Source organism: Salvelinus sp. IW2-2015, linkage group LG14 (genome assembly GCF_002910315.2).
Source record: "Salvelinus sp. IW2-2015 linkage group LG14, ASM291031v2, whole genome shotgun sequence".
Lineage (NCBI taxonomy): Eukaryota > Metazoa > Chordata > Actinopteri > Salmoniformes > Salmonidae > Salvelinus > Salvelinus sp. IW2-2015.
The window spans coordinates 49,633,491-49,650,949 of record NC_036854.1 but is presented as its reverse complement, the minus strand read 5'-3'; the positions used below and the strand labels follow the sequence as shown (position 1 = coordinate 49,650,949).

The window sequence follows — 17,459 nt, the reverse complement described above, 5'->3', positions numbered from 1 at the left end:
TTCAGCAAGAGTTATGTCTCTCTCCTATAACTCTCTCTCTCTCTCTTTCTCTCATCTGCTCTCTCTCTCTTCTCTCTTCTCTCTCTCTCTCTCAGTCTTTGATGATGGTGGGAGAGGATCAACTCAAGGAGGAGGAGGAGTGGGGTGTTGGTCGGGACACAGGTGAGAGTTTCTCAATCTAGAGGAGGCGGCAGCTGCAGCAGTAGGGATTCTGGCCTGGTGTTTGATGCTGCTGACAGAATCCTTGTCTTCACTGCAACCACTTCACCCAGCCTAGAAGCACCTGACCCGGGTCATGGCACCACTCGCACTGCCTGCCTACCTGCCCCAGGTCTCTGCTCCTCCAGTTCCATTACACTAGCACAGCACACCCAGCTAGCACATTTGGTTCCTTGTTAAGTTGTAGGAAAGAAGCCATACGTTTCCTGACCAGTAAACCATTTTTTAGAAATAGAAATGAACATTTTGGCTGTTCTGGAACGTTTATTTTTAGTTGCAGGGAGGTTTCTGAGAACGTTTTACTCTGGTTCCTGAAAAGTATTCCTGATAAGTTCTTATTTAAACTGATAAGGGAATTCTAGGTTATTGGAGGTTTTCGAATAATTTCCAAAAGTCACTGAATGTTTCAATAAGACTTTTAACAACACCGCTAGCTTATTTTGGGTAATTTTTTGAACTCCAAGTACAGATAGAAATTAATTTCCCCATCATCATCATCATCATCAGACGCCAACACAATTATCTTTCCTTTCCCCCCTCTGATAACCAGGTGGTGAATCGCATCTCTGCGATGTCTGGCAAGACATATCAGTGTGGATGACTGAATGCACCACCTCCAGCTGAACCTCGGCAAGACGGACGCTGCTCTTCCTCCCGGGGGAAGGACTGCCGTTCCATGATCTCGCCATCACGGTTTGACACTCCATGTGTCCTCCTCGCCAGTAGTGGCTAAGAACCTGGCGTGATCCTGGACAATCTACCCTGTCGTGGCTAGACTAACATCTTTCAGTGCGGTGACCCGTTGGGGTAGGTGGGTCCACTCGCTCATGCCAAAGTGAGTTTGCAATAGTCACAATCCAAGTATCGCAGGAAGAGAATGCGGACACACGCTGCGCTAGGTCAACTTTGAGGGACCGTCCGAGCAATGTCCGCGCGCGGCAGTGTACGCTGAATAGCGAGGGCATCTTGTCATCTCTGCCGTCTGGAATTACTGCTTGATACTCAGCTGTTGGCTAGTGGAGCCTTACCGCGGACCGTGGTCGACGAGTACAACCTCTCGCATACTCGCATACGCAGAACTGCAGAACGACCGATCCGGTTGTGTTAGATCTTCAGCCGAACAGCGCTCTCTCAGATGCGATCCCCGCTCTTAGCCGCTATTCTCCCATGCATGACTGTGGACACGCATGAAGCTGGAGTTGTCAGCCATCGACTGGTTTACAAGACGCATGGAGTGGCTATTGGAACGCTAGGCGTGTAGCTGTGATGTGGGAACCGCCCGCGAGGCAAGATGCGCGTATCCGGCCTTCTTATTGTCGAGCTAGCATTGAGTCAGGGCGCTCTACACCAAACAAGGGCACATGCGTTCATACCACCTTGGCTGCTCGCCTCCCTACCTCTGAAAGTACAGTTGACGCTCAGTCCACCGTCACACATACACTGTATATGCGCTGCCCTCTCGGACGAACAAATGAGGAGAACAATGCTGCACTCTACAGACGCACAGGTCAGCTCGAGACGTGCAAGAGTGCACAAGCGAACGCATTCCGCAGGAAGTAACACCTGAACCGTGTGTCACAGTCTCGATTCGTATTGAAAGGAATACATGCGTATGATGAGGTGAAGTTAGTATTTCTAATACTGTACGTTTGGAGTACTTCACAATATACATGTACTACGCCCACACCCTCCCATTAACACTAAGAGTGTGATGATGGCATTATTGTTAAAAGTTGGTTGTATACTGAAAACTACATTAACGCGTAGTAGGCACACTCTTGCAATTTGGAGAGGTCAGATCTTGGAATATAGCGAAGAGATAAGCTAATGACTTCAATGTATAACGTAGAATTAATGTCCTTAATCATCCTATAATTTAAATATAATTGATAGGTACAGGGCCAAGCCTTATCTCTATGTCTACAATGTCACCCCGAAGCATGCAACCACACGGAGCACGTTCGCTCTCAAGCAGGCGTATACTCTCACTGGTCACACTAAACCACTAAAGGTCCAATTCCGCCATAACCATGCCTTGAGAGCAACTGCTCTCTACTTCCAGTTTCTACTGCTGAAAATCAGTTGACTGTAGAATGACACTTGATACAAGTCGAGTTGAAGCTGGAGACTACAGATATTGCCTTCTCACTATCTTTCTAAGCACACCACATGACACTCGCATACGAGAGCACAGAATCTACAGCATCAGCTGGGCTAGGGCTGCTCGTGATGTTACAATGTGGTCGCTCCATGCGGGAGAACACAGTAGGCCCAGCAGTCCCAGCATACCCTTGTGCCGCCAATGTATCTGTGCCAGGATTCTATTGTTGGCATACGTTTGGTTGCACGCCGATAATGATAATCCTACTGTGCAGTATCCGGATGCTTTCCTTCACGATCTGATCGGAGTCTGCACCAGTGTTTAATTGGCTATATGAACTATTTCGCCAACTATGGGCCTAATTTATTGCTATACCATCCCTTATCCTACCTCGTTTGGCACACACGCGTAATATACGACTTTTCTATTGTACTTTATTGACTGTATGTTTGTTTATTCAATGTGTTAACTCTGTTGTTTGGTTGTTTGTGTTCGCACTGGATTTGCTTTATCTTGGCCAGGTCGCCAGTTGTAAAAATCAACTTGATCACAGTGGGAGTTGTGAGTCCATAAGCTATCTGCCATGGTGTCACCTTTGAGCGAAGGTTCAATTATGTAATCTCTCACTTCAACTCAGAGATAGTGTTAGGGTCATAAGACAAGATAGGAATCTGCTACTTCCATCACCCTATAACGGGGTGGCAGGTAGCTTAGTCGTTAGCGTGTTGGGCCAGTCCGAAAGGTTGCTAAGATCGAATCCCCGAGCTGACAAGGTAAAACTGTTGTTCTTCCCTGAAATCCAAGGCAGTAAAACCCACTGTTTCCTAGGCCGTCATTGTAAATAAGAATGGTTCTTAACGACTTGCTAGTTAATAAAAATGACATATGGATGGGGAAAAAGACACCAACCTTTCTCTCTGGCGTCGTTTTAAGAGTTTTGTCGCCAACACAGACCAACAGGGTGGAAACGAAAACACGCCGGATGCTTGAGCCGTTGACGCTTTTAAAAGGAGTCATTGTAAAACGCGCAGCGGCTTTACCATCTTTTTTGCATATGGTGCTAAATATGGAACGATGGCGTTTTTAATCCGTATAGCAGACGCTTTCAAATATGGAAAGGAGTGTGGGGAAGGGAACAACTTGGGCGCCTTTGAAGAGCTGGAAGAGGGGGAGGAAAATGTCAGTGACTATGTTCCCCAACATGGCACCCTATTCCTTTATAATAGTGCACTACTTATGACAGGGTCCATAGGGTAGTTTTTGGCAGAAATGCCTTCTGAAAATGTGAACTTTCATGTGCCTTAAAAACAAAAATTGTTTGCATCTGTAAAATATTAATAAATGGATCATTACAAGCCTAGTTGGTTTAGCCACGAAAAAGCAGGAACCTTCCCACTAGTCCATGATTGGCTTGAGATGATAGTTGGTTGGTTTTATTGGTGTTAACAAATACCCAGTTATGTTATTTTTGGACCACCCAGGCTGCTGATGTCACGCAGCCTGTCGTTTTTGTGTTATTCCTTTTTCATAACGACACACGACCGCGTTGTGTTTATACTTTTTTCATAAACGATGCGAATCATTAAAGAGATGGATGGGAATAAGGCTTAAGAGGTTGATGAGGCTGAATGGTTGTAGACAATAAGAGCTCTCAGTAGGTGGGGTACCAAACATCATTTTGGGACAATTTTCTCAAAAGTGAAGAGTTTATTGATTCAAAGCAGAATATCTTTCCCATCTGTTACCCTCAACTGTAGTGTTGGTATCCATTTTCTAGCTCTGAAGTCTTTACTTTATCCAATGTAAAAAACCACAATTTCAATGTTACTACATAAGACCAAATCGAGCCGGTCGTACATTTCACTCTCTGCGGTTTGCACATCGACTGGGGAAAGAGAGATTAGATGCCCTTAAAAGTTTGTATAAATAAAAATTGATGTTGTGGTAATCACTTGAATATTGTTCAATGGAAATGATGTAGCTAACTCATTGCTTTGCACTTCATTGAAGGATTTGAGTACCTTTCTTTTTCTAAAATTGTTGTCACAGCCAGTGTTGCACAGCCACCGTGTGCCACAGCCAACCGTGTTGCACAGCCACCGTGTTGCCAGCCAGTGTTGCACAGCCCACGTGTTGCACAGCCACCGTGTTGCACACCAGTGTTGCACAGCCAGTGTTGCACAGCCAGTGTGCACAGCCACCGTTTTGCCCAGCCACCGTGGTTGCATCAGCCACCGTGTTGCACAGCATGTTGCACAGCCACCGTGGTTGCACAGCCACCGTTGCACAGCGCAGTGTTGCACAGCATGTTGCACAGCACCTTTTTGTTGCACAGCCACCGTGTGCCCAGCACCGTGTTGCCACAGTCCACCGTGTTGCACAGCCAGTGTTGCACGCAGTGTTGCACAGCCACCGTGTTTGCCCACTCCGTGTTGCACTGCCACCGTGTTGCACAGCGCACCGTGTTGCACTGCGCCACCGTGTTGCACAGCAACAGTGCCCTTACCCTGCTGTAGAAATTAATAGCCTGAACACAACTCACATTATTTCTCCCCTGACTTAATTCATTAAATGGTAATTGAGGACAGTAAAGGCGGAGACAACATTTAATGAATTTGGGTCAAAGGAAATGCATCTCTGGCTATTTGCCGTTAGCTGCAACGCTACAGGGCGTATAACATTTATTATGTTATGCCTAAACCTCTGGCATTAAATTGCTATACGTTTTGTTCTCCGATAAAAAATGGCCTATCTGATAGCGTAGCATTCGTCTTCCAAAAAAGCACTGCACACACCAAGCAGAGGCAACTTTCTCCGACTAGGTGGAAATCACTCAGCTAAGCTACAATCCCATCATGCTAACCATCTGCATGTCTAAATGTTTTATTGGAACGGAAATATGTACTCAAAATTGATATGTAACATCTCTATATAAATAGCCTTCTTATTCTGATTTGTAATCAATTGGCATCTCCAATTTGGGATCAATCAGACCATTCCTGTGCACTTTTGTCAGGCTGCAGCATATTTGCATCCAGGGTCACAGCAGATAACCTGGGAGAGGAGGATTGTCTTTCGCTGGCGACCATTTCGGCTTCTGGGATTCAGTTCAAGTGATTCCTGAATTTCCCACTCGGGCTGATGGGAGGAGGGATTTTAACACTGTAAATACTCCCTCAAATACTGTACTACATGTACGTCTGCTGCAGCTCTCTGAATCCAATGAGTTACTCATGTGGATTAATTGACTTGGGATAATATTCAAGTTCAATAAACTACGTATCACTGGGACAGTAAAATATGGGTGAGAATGTCTGCATCTCTCTCTGTCCCTGCTTGGGGCAAGAAGAGGAAAGCAACTCCTCTCACTCACATCTACATGCACACCGCCAATGCTGTGTGCCGGCAAGTGTGCCCTGGTTTTGTCATAGTCACGTAACGGGACATTTATCTATTTGTTTGAATATATGCCATCACGTTCTATTTAAATTAGAAATAGAAAGTTCTATTAAGTTCTATTAAATAGACAGTTCGCATTTTTTTTTATAGACTTTGTAGTTTTGTTATAGAACATTATATTTATATTCATATATGAAGTTTAATTAAGTTATGTTAAATAGAAAGTTCTAGTTAAAACTGGATTGGTTATTTTGACACCGCAAATTCATCCTCATTCTGGAGGGCGCTGGACTGTAAAATGACTCGTAAAACGGCTCATCGTTTAGTATGCTAATTTCCCATGGAAATGATAGATTGAGGCATTATCTCGCATGACGATACTAGTCATCTCTTGGCAATTATTGTAAGTATCATCATTGTTTAGTTGAATACCCTCTGCTATTTCCACCATGAATTTGTTGGCCTATGAAAATTACAGGTTGGAGGCCTGTCTCACTGTATTACGAACCTGTAAGTGCTGATATTGAAGGAAGGTAATGTAGTCCTCGGCCCTAAATGTAAAAGTATCTAAGGTGATATTTATTCTGCTCTCACGTGGCGTGCGTGGAGGCAGAGCACTGGGGGAAAGGCAGGAGTGAGGCCTGTTTGTGGATTTGTGTGGGGCAGGCCCTAGCCTTACATTTATACATACCTCATGAAGTGGACAGGTCTGGCTAATAAAGATAAAGATGTACAAATGTTACAAACGACATGTACGTTAATGCACATTTACAACGTCTGAAAATTACGTACGACAAGTGGTTAGGACGTAATGCCTAGAGGCTGGACGTTAAATACAGACATGGTCCAGTTGAAGTTGCTTAGCGCTGCCTGTTGTGCAAAATCTTCAAATAGAGTGCAATAGACTGCACTTCTTAGCCAGGTAAGTATTTTTTTCCCTGTGAACTCTGTTTGTATGTGTGAAACCAGATATGAATGTGATCACGAAGATCTGGCAGTCCTCCACATCTGTTCAGCTCCACTCCAGCTAGATCTTCAGTGACACTGAAACACATCTACTACTTGAGTGTACTTACTCTCCAATCATCTGGAACGCCAACCTCTCTATTCAATGTTTAAATGGGGCTGTTACATTGTTATGGTTAATTTAAAACCGGGAAGCTCTTGTTTACGGCAACACTCCTGAAACAGCTCTCTTGACTACCTCGCGTGGTTAAGATAATTCCGTTTTCATCTGTTAGTGGGTCGCCTTCTCTGGGAATGCAAACTGCATTCTCCCGGGTATGAGTGTAGAATAGAATACGGCCGATAGCTTTAATCGAGCTTTCCTCAATGCATCACACTGGGTCATTGTTCGTCTCAATGTTGTGGAAAGCGCCTTTTTGACAGCCCTGTAATGAATCACTGGCCAAGTATTTTCGGAAAGGGAGCGATTCAGATGCACATCGGCAGCCTTTCTCATCATAGTTTAGATGTGGGGGGGGTGGGGGGGGGGCGACCTTTTCCAATTCATTTCTCATGCTCTTTTATGTTGCTGTTTTTTCATTGGAACACAGTGTAGTTATTCACGCAGCATCCTCTCTTTTCTCTCGCAGAGCTTCGCCAAGCAAATCATCTAGCAGGGTAGTTCATAAAGAGGGTTTTACTTCCTCAAGGTGCTGACGGCAGGGCACACTGTATGTTGGAGGCTTAGAAACAAAACTTTAGCCAACTGGCAGAGGCTTCTAATTGTAACCGCGTTCATCTGGTGACCAATTATTTGCTCACTTTTTTGTTTTGTAAAGCGTAGCGATGAAGAAACGTTTATTTTTTATTTTTTTTTACTTGGACAAAAAATCAATTCTAATATCAACTTCCAAGAGTCAGTCTGGGGACAAATATAAAACTTGCAGCGACAGCAGCAAGCACATGATTCTGGTCAAGACAATGTTTTTCAAAAGCTGAATAACCATCATAGGAAACCAACGGACGGAATAGTGTAACTGACACTCCCTAAAGACTAAGCAGTGAGGGTGAGTTGAAGCACCTTTGATTACAGTGCATTCGGAAAGTATTCAGACCTTCGCCTTTTCCGCATGTTGTTTTACATTACCGCCTTATTCTAAAAATTAATCAATAAGGAATGTTCCTCATCAATCTACACACAACCCATAATGACAAAGCGAAAACAGGTTTGAGACATTTTTGCAAAATGTATAAAAACAAATAAACAAAAGGAAATACCTTTATTTAGATAACTATGCGACCCTTTGCTACATCATTTGAAATTGAGCAGGTGCAATCCTGTTCCATTGATTATCCTTGAGATGTTTTCTACAAGTTTGATTGGAGTCAAGGCACAAACCTGTCTAATTAGGGTCCCACAGTTGACAGTGCAGTTAGAAGCACCTGACCCGGGTCATGGCACCACTCGCACTGCCTGCCTACCTGCCCCAGGCTCTCTGCTCCTCCAGTTCCATTACACTAGCACAGCACACCCAGCTAGCACATTTGGTTCCTTGTTAAGTTGTAGGAAAGAAGCCATACGTTTCCTGACCAGTAAAACCATTTTTTAGAAATAGAAATGAACATTTTGGCTGTTCTGGGAACGTTTATTTTTAGKTTGCAGGGAGGTTCTGAGAACGTTTTACTCTGGTTCCTTGAAAAGTATTCCTGATAAGTTTTATTTAAACTGATAAGGGAAATTCTAGGTTATTTGGAGGTTTTCGAATAATTTCCAAAAAGTTCACTGAATGTTTCAATAAGACTTTTAACAACACCGCTAGCTTATTTTGGGTAAACTTTTTTGAACTCCAAGTACAGATAGAAATTAATTTCCCCATCATCTATAAGTCTTTGCTAGGTAAAGCCCCGCCTTATCTCAGCTCACTGGTCACCATAGCAGCACCCACCCGTAGAACGCGCTCCAGCAGGTATATTTCACTGGTCACCCCCAAAGCCAATTCCTACTTTGGCCGCCTCTCCTTCCAGTTCTCTGCTGCCAATGACTGGAATGAACTGCAAAAATCATTGAAGCTGGAGACTCATATCTCCCTCACTAACTTTAAGCACCAGCTGTCAGAGCAGCTCACAGATCACTGCACCTGTACATAGCCCATCTGWAAATAGCCCATCCAAATACCTCATCCCCATACTGTTATTTATTTTGCTCTTTTGCACCCCAGTATCTCTACTTGCACACTCATCTTCTGCACATCTATCACTCCAGTGTTTAATTGCTATATTGTAACTATTTCGCCACTATGGCCTATTTATTGCCTTACCTCCCTTATCCTACCTCGTTTGCACACACGGTATATAGACTTTTCTATTGTATTATTGACTGTATGTTTGTTTATTCAATGTGTAACTCTGTGTTGTTGTTTGTGTCGCACTGATTTGCTTTATCTTGGCCAGGTCGCAGTTGTAAAAATCAACTTGATCACAGTGGGAGTTGTGGAGTCATAGCTATCTGCCATGGTGTCACCTTGAGCCGAAGGTTCCAATTATGTAATCCTCACTTCACTCAGAGATAGTGTTAGGGTAAGACAAGATAGGAATCTGCTACTTCATCTACTATAACGGGGTGGCAGGTAGCTTAGTCGTTAGAGTGTTGGGCCAGTACCCGAAAGGTTGCTAGATCGAATCCCCGAGCTGACAAGGTAAAAAACTGTTGTTCTTCCCCTGAACAAGGCAGTAAACCCACTGTTCCTAGGCCGTCATTGTAAATAAGAATTGGTTCTTAACCGACTTGCCTAGTTAAATAAAAAATGAATATGGAATGGGAAAAAAGACACCAACCTTCTCTCTGGCRTCGTTTTAGAGTTGTAGCCCAACACAGACAACAGGGGAAACGAAAACACGCCGGATGATTGAGCCGTTGACGCTTTTAAAAGGAGTCATTGTAAACGCGCAGCGGCTTTTCACATCTTTTTGAATATGGTGCTAATATGGCAACGATGGCRTCTTTTATCGTATAGCAGACGCTTTCAAATTATGGAAAGGAGTGTGGGGAAAGGGAACAACTTGGGCGCCCGTGAAGAGCTGGAAGAGGGGGAGGAAAATGTCAGTGACTATGTCCCAAATGGCACCCTATTCCTTATATAGTGCACTACTTTATACCAGGGTCCATAGGGTAGTTTTTGGCAGAAATGCCTTCTTGAAAATGTGAACTTTCATGTGCCTTAAAAACAAAAATTGTTTGCCATCTGTAAATATTAATAAAATGGATCAATTACAAGCCTAGTTGGTTTAGCCACGGAAAAAGRMAGGAACCTTCCCACTAGTCATGATTGGCTGAGATGATAGTTGGTTGGTTTATTGGTGTTAAAATACACCAGTTATGTTATTTTGGACCACCAGGCTGCTGATGTCACGCAGCCTGTCGTTTTTGTGTTTATACTTTTTCATAACGACAACGACCGCGTTGTGTTTATACTTTTTCATAACGATGCGAATCATTAAAGAGATGGATGGGAATAAGGCTTAAGCAGGTGTGAATGAGGCTGAATGGTTGTAGACAAATAAGAGCTCTGCAGTAGGTGTACCAAAACATCATTTTGGGACCATTTTCTCAAAAGTGAAGAGTTTATTAACTTTCAAAGCAGAATATCTTTCCCATTGTACCTCAACTGTAGTGTATGGTATACCATTTTCTAGCTCTGAGTYTTTACTTTTATCCAATGTAAAAAACACAATTTCAAATGTTACTACATAAGACCAAATCGAGCCGGTCTGTCACATTTTCACTCTCTGCGGTTTGCACATCTGACTGGGGAAAAGAGAGATTAGATGCCCTTAAAGTTTGTATCAATAATGAATGTGATGTCTGGGTAAATCACTGAATATTGTCAATGGAAATGATGTAGCTAACTCATTGCTTTGCACTCATTGAGGATTTGGAGTACCTTTATTTTTCTAAATGTTGCACAGCCAGTGTTGCACAGCCACCGTGTTGCACAGCCACCGTGTTGCACAGCCACCGTGTTGCACAGCCAGTGTTTGCACAGCCAGTGTTGCACAGCCACCGTGTTGCACAGCCACCGTGTTGCGTGTTGCACAGCCACCGTGTTGCACAAGCCACCGTGTTGCACAGCCAGGTGTTGCACAGCCACCGTGTTGCACAGCCACCGTGTTGCACAGCCACCGTGTTGCACAGCCACCGTGTTGCACAGTCACCGTGTTGCACAGCCAGTGTTGCACAGCCAGTGTTGCACAGCCACCGTGTTGCACAGCCACCGTGTTGCACTGCCACCGTGTTGCACAGCCACCGTGTTGCACTGCCACCGTGTTGCACAGCCACAGTGCCCTTACCCTGCTGTAGAAATAATACCCTGAAACACAAACTCACATTATTTCTCTCCTGACTAATTACATTATGGTAATTGAGGACAGTAAAGGAGGAGACAACATTTAATGAATTTGGGTCAAGGAAACTGCATCTCTGGCTATTTGCCGTTAGCTGCAACGCTACAGGGCGTATAACATTTATTATGTTTATGCCTAAACCTCTGGCATTAAATTGGCTATACGTTTTGTATCAGATAAAAATTGGGCCCTATTGATAGGCTGATAGCATTGTCTTCCAAAAAAGCACTGCAACACCAGCCAGAGGCCACACTTTCTCCCGACCTAGGTGGAAATCACTCAGCTAGCTACAATCCATCATGCTAAACCATCTGCAGTCTAAATGTTTTATTGGAACGGAAATATGTACTCAAAAAKTGATATGTACATCTCTATATAAATCAGCCTCTCTTATCTGAGTTGTAATCAATTGGCATCTCCACATTTGGGATCAATCAGACATTCCTGTGCACTTTGTCAGAGCCTGCAGCATATTTGCATCCAGGGTCACAGCCAGCTAACCTGGGAGAAGGAGGATTGTCTTTCTGCTGGCGACCATTCGGCTCTGGATTCAGTTCAAGTGATTCCTGAATTCCACCTCGGGCTGATGGGAGGAGGGATTTTAACTACTGTAAATACTCCCTCAAATACTGTACATACATGTCACGTCTGCTGCAGCTCTCTGATCCAATGAGTTACTCATGTGGATTAATGACTTGGATAATATTCAGTTCAATAACTACTGTATTCACTGGGACAGTAAAATATGGGTGAGAATGTCTGCATCTCTCTCTGTCCCTCTGGGGGCAAGAAGAGGAAATGCAACTCCTCTCACTCAACATCTACATGCACAACGCAATGCTGTGTGCACGGCAAGTGTACCTGGTTTTGTCATGAGTCACGTAACGGGACATTTATCTATTTGTTTGAATATATGCCATCACGTTCTATTAAATAGAAATAGAAAGTTCTATTAAGTTCTATTAAATAGACAGTTCGATTTTTTTTTATAGAACTTTGTATGTTTTGTTATAGAACATTATATTCTATTATATAGAAAGTTCTATTAAGTTATGTTAAATAGAAAGTTCTATTAAAACTGGATTGGTTATTTTGACACCGCAAATTCATTCCTCATTCTGAGGGCGCTGGACTGTAAAATGACTCGTAAAACGGCTCATCGTTTAGTATGTAATTTCCCATGGAAATGATAGATTGAGGATTATCTAGCAGTGACGATACTAGTCATCTCTGGCAATTATCTGTAAGTATCATCATTGTTTAGTTGAATACCCTCTGCTATTATTTTCTTTCACCATGAATTAGGGCCTATGAAAATTACAGGTTGGAGGCCTGTCTCACTGTATTACGRCCTGTAAGTGCTGATATTGATAGGAAGGTAATGGTAGTCCTCGGCCCTAAATGTAAACAGTATCTAAGGTGATATTTATTCTGCTCTCACGTGGAGTGCTGTGGAGCAGAGCACTGGGGGTAAAGGCAGGAGTGAGGCCTGTTGTGGATCTGTGTGGGGCAGGCCCTAGCCTACATATTATACATACCTCATGAGTGGCACAGGTCTGGCTAATAAAGATAAAGATGTACAAATGTAAAACGACATGTACGTAAATGCACATTTACAACGTCTGAAAATACGTACGACAAAGTGTTATGAAGTAATGCCTAGAGGCTGACGTTAAAACGGACATGGTCAGTTACGGTTGAAGTTGCTAGCGCTGCCTGTTGTGCAAAATCTTCAATAGAGTGCAATAGACTGCAACTTCTTAGCCAGGTAAGTATTTTTTTCCCTGTGAACTCTGTTTGTAGTTGTGAACCAGATATGAAAGTGTGATCAAGAGATCTGGCAGTCATCCACAATCTGTTCAGCTCCACTCCCCAGCTGAGATCTTAGTGACACTGAAACACATCTACTACCTTGAGTGTTACTTACTCTCCAATCAATCTGACTGCCAACTCCTCTATTCATGTTTAAGGGGCTGTTAAATTGTTATGGTTAATTTAAAACCGGGAAGCTCTTGTTACGCAACACCTCCTGAAACAGCTCTCTTGACACCCTCGCCGTGGTTAAGATATTCCGTTTTCATCTGTTAGTGGGTCGCCTTCTCTGGGAATGCAAACTGCATTCTCCGGGGTAGAGTGTAGAATAGAATACGGCCGATAGCTTTCAATCAGAGCTTCTCTCAATGCAATCACACTGTCATTGTTCGTCTCATGTTGTGGAAAGCGCCTTTTGACAGAGCCCTGTAATGAATCACCTGGCCAAGTATTTTGGAAAGGAGCGATTCAGATCACATCGGCAGCCTTTCTCATATAGTTAGATGTGGGGGGGGAGGGGGGGGGGGGCGACATTCAATTCATTTCTCATGCTCTTTTATGTCTGCTGTTTTTCATTGGAACACAGTGTAGTTATTCACTGCAGCATCCCCTCTCTTTTCTTCTCGCAGAGCTTCGCAAAGCAAATATCTAGCAGGGTAGTTCATAAAGAAGGGGTTTTACTTACTCAAGGTGCTGACGGCAGGGCACACTGTTATGTTGGAGGCTTAGAAAAACAAAACTTWAGCCAAACTGGCAGAGGCTTCTAATTGTACCGCGTTCATCTGGTGAACAATTATTTGCTCACTYTTTTGTTTTGTAAAGCCGTAGCGATGAAGAAACGTTTATTTTTTATTTTTTACTTTGACAAAAAAAAAATCAATTCTAATATCAACTTCCAAGAGTCAAGTATGGGGACAAATATAAACTTGCAGGAACAGCATGCAAGCACATGATCTCTGGTCCAAGATCAATGTTTTTCAAAAGGCTGAATACATCATAGGAAAACCAACGGACGGAATAGTGTAACTGACACTCCCTAAGACTAAGCAGTGAGGGTGAGTTGAAGCACCTTTGATTTACAGTGCATTCGGAAAGTATTCAGACCCCTTCCCCTTTTCCGCATGTTGTTACATTACCGCCTTATTCTAAAATTAATCAAATAAGAATGTTCCTCATCAATCTACACACAATACCCCATAATGACAAAGCGAAAACAGGTTGAGACATTTTTGCAAAATGTATAAAAAAAAATTCAATAAATGAAATACCTTATTTAGATAACTATGCAGACCCTTTGCTACATCATTTGAAATTGAGCTCAGGTGCATCCTGTTTCCATTGATTATCCTTGAGATGTTTCTACAAGTTGATTGGAGTCCAAGGCACAAACCTGTCTATATTAGGTCCCACAGTTGACAGTGCATGTCAGAGCAAAAACCAAGCCATGAAGTTGAAGGAATTGTCCGTAGAGCTCCGAGACAGGATTGTGTCGAGGCACAGACATGGGGAAGGGTACAAAAAAATGTCTACAGCATTGAAKGTCCYCAAGAACACAGTGGCCTCCGTCATTCTAAACTAGAAGAAGTTTGGAACCACCAAGACTCTTGCTAGAGCTGGCCGCCCGGCCAAACTGAGCAATCGGGGGAGAAGGGCCTTGGTCAGGGAGGTAACCAAGAACCCGATGGTCACTCTGACAGAGCTCCAGAGGTCCTCTGGAATCTTCCAGAAGGACAACCATTTCTGCAGCACTCTACCAATCAGGCCTTTATGGTAGAGTGGCCAGATGGAAGCCACTCCTCAGTAAAAGGCACATGACAGCCCACTTGGAGTTTGCCAAAAGGCACCTAAAGAACTCTCAGACCATGAGAAACAAGATTATCTGGTCTGATGAAACCAAGATTGAACTCTTTGTCTTAAGTGCAAAGCGTCACGTCCGGAGGAAACCTGGCACCATCCCTACGGTGAAGCATGGTGGTGGCAGTATCATGCTGTGGCGATGTTTTTCAGGGACTGGGAGACTCGTCAGGATCGAGGGAAAGATGAACCGAGCAAAGTGCAGAGAGAACCTGTCCAGAGCACTCAGGACCTCAGACTGGGGCGAAGGTTCCCCTTCCAACAGGACAACGATCTTAAGCACACAGCCAAGACAACGCAGGAGTGGCTTCGGGACAAGTCTCTGAATGTCCTTGAGTGGCCCAGCCAGAGCCCGGACTTGAACCCAATCTAACATCTCTAGAGAGACCTGAAAATAGCTGTACAGTGATGCTCCCCATCCAACCGAGGATCTGCAGAAGAGAATGGGAGAAACTCCCCAAATAGAGATGTGCCAAGCTTGTAGCGTCATACCCAAGAAGACTCTAGGCTGTAATCGCTGCCAATGGTGCTTCAACAAAGTACTGAGTAAATGGTCTGAATACTTATGTAAATGTGATATTTCAGTTTTTTATAAAAAACTGTTTTTGATTTGTCATAATGGGATTTGTGTGTAGATTGATGAGGGGGGRAAAACGATTTAATCAATTTTAGAATAAGGCTGTAATGTAACAAAATTTGGAAAAAGTAAATGGGTCTGAATACTTTTCGAATGCACTGTACCTGTAATGTAATATGCATTCAATGCCTGTAAAACATCACTGCAAACAGTTTTTTATGAGTGTTATTACACTAATATCATTGTAAAACATGTATATCATGCTCATTTAATTTAGACAAGCAATATACTTTCTTTAGCATTTAGCTACAATGGGTAGACCATGCCCTGCTATGCCTAAGTACACTCTRTTCTTAAAGGGGTACAAACGCTTGTCATAGTACACTGTAAGGTACGTCCTTTGTACCTTTAGTTATAGGTACTGTACATACAGTGACTTCAGAAAATATTCATACCCCTTCCACATTTTGTTGTGTTAAAGCCTGAATTCAAAATGGATTCAATAGATTTTTGTTCTTACCCCTACACACGATACCCCATAATGACAAAGTGAAAACATGTTTTTAGAAATGTTTGCACATTTACTGAAAATAAAATAAGGAAATATCTAATTGACATAAGTATTCACACCGCTGAGTCARTACTTTGTAGAAGCACCTTTAGCSGCGATTACAGCTGTGAGTTTTTTGKGGGTAAGTCTCTAAGAGCTTTGCACACCTGGATTGTACATTTGTCCATCATTATGCTTCATTCTATAGTTAGAGGACTCCTGATATCTCCAGGAGTGATAAGTACAGTGCATTCGGAAAAGTATTCAGACCCCTTCACTTTTTCCACATTTTATTCTAAAATGTATTAAATTGTTTGTTTTCYTCATCAATCTACACACAATGCCCCATAATGACAGTCCCTTGATATTTTGGCTCTGACGGAGACATGGATCACTCCAGAGAACACTGCTACTCCAGCTGCTCTCTCTTCATCTGACTATGTGTTCTCTCATAGTCTGAGAGCATCTGGTCGTCGCGGTGGTGCCACAGGTCTACTCATTTCTCCTAAGTGGAGATTTGATCTTTTCTCCCTTTCTCACCTGTCCATCTCCTCATTTGAATTCCATGCTGTCACTGTCACTTGTCCACTCAAGCTTAACATTATTGTAATCTATCGTCCACCAGGTGCCCTTAGAGAGTTCCTCAATGAGCTTGACACCTTGATAAGCTCATTTACTGACGATGGCTCACCACTTTTCGTACTTGCCGACTTCAACCTCGTGATGTCTGCCTTCGATTAATTTCTTTCCAACTCTCTCTTTCCCCTCCTTGCCTATTTTGACCTCACCCTTTCCCAATCCCCTCCAACTCACAGGGCAGGTAATACACTTGACCTCATCTATACTAGAAGCTGCTCGCCTACTGATTTCACTGCAACCCTCCTCCAGGTCTCTACTTTGTTTTGTTTTCTGTCTCCCTTTCCTCCAACCCTAACCACTCAGCACTTACCCAGATGATCATGCGCTGTCGCAATCTTCACTCTCTCTCTCCCACTTCTCTCTCCTCTTCTATCCTATCATCTCTCTCTTCTGCTAAATCCTTCTCCTGATTCTGCCTCTTCGACCCTACTCTCCTCCCTTTCCACATCCTATGACTCGCACTGTCCCTTTTCCTCCCGGCCGGCTCGGCCCTCCCCTCCTGCTTTGTGGCTGCGTGACTCATTGCGAGCTTACAGAACAGGGCTGCGGGCAGCTGAGTGAAAATGGAGGAAAACTAAACTTCCAGAGGACCTATCATCCTTCCACTCCCTCCTCTCTACCTCCTCTTGCTCTGTAGCCACTGCTAAAGCCGCTTTCTACCTCTCTAAAGCCACTTTCTACCTTTCAAGCTTCTGCCTCTAACCCTAGGAAACTCTTTTCCACATTCTCCTCCCTCCTTAATCCTCCACACCCTCCCCCTCTCTGCGGACGACTTTGTCAACCACTTTGAAAAAAAGGTTGACGACATCCACTACTCATTCACTCAGCCTATTAAGTCCACTGGTCTCACTCACACATAACAATCCTACACCTTGACCTCTTTCTCCCCTCTCTCTCCAGATGACATCCTGTGACTAGTGAGGTCTGGCCGCCCGACAACCTGCCGCTCAACCCCATCCCTC

General features: G+C 43.6%; 1 pseudogene; it reads left to right on the top strand.

Moving 5' to 3' along the window:
- Nucleotides 1–3,394: 3,394 nt before the first annotated feature.
- On the top strand, nt 3,395–16,815 carry LOC139028734 (uncharacterized; annotated as a pseudogene).
- The last annotated feature ends 644 nt before the right edge of the window (nt 16,816–17,459 follow it).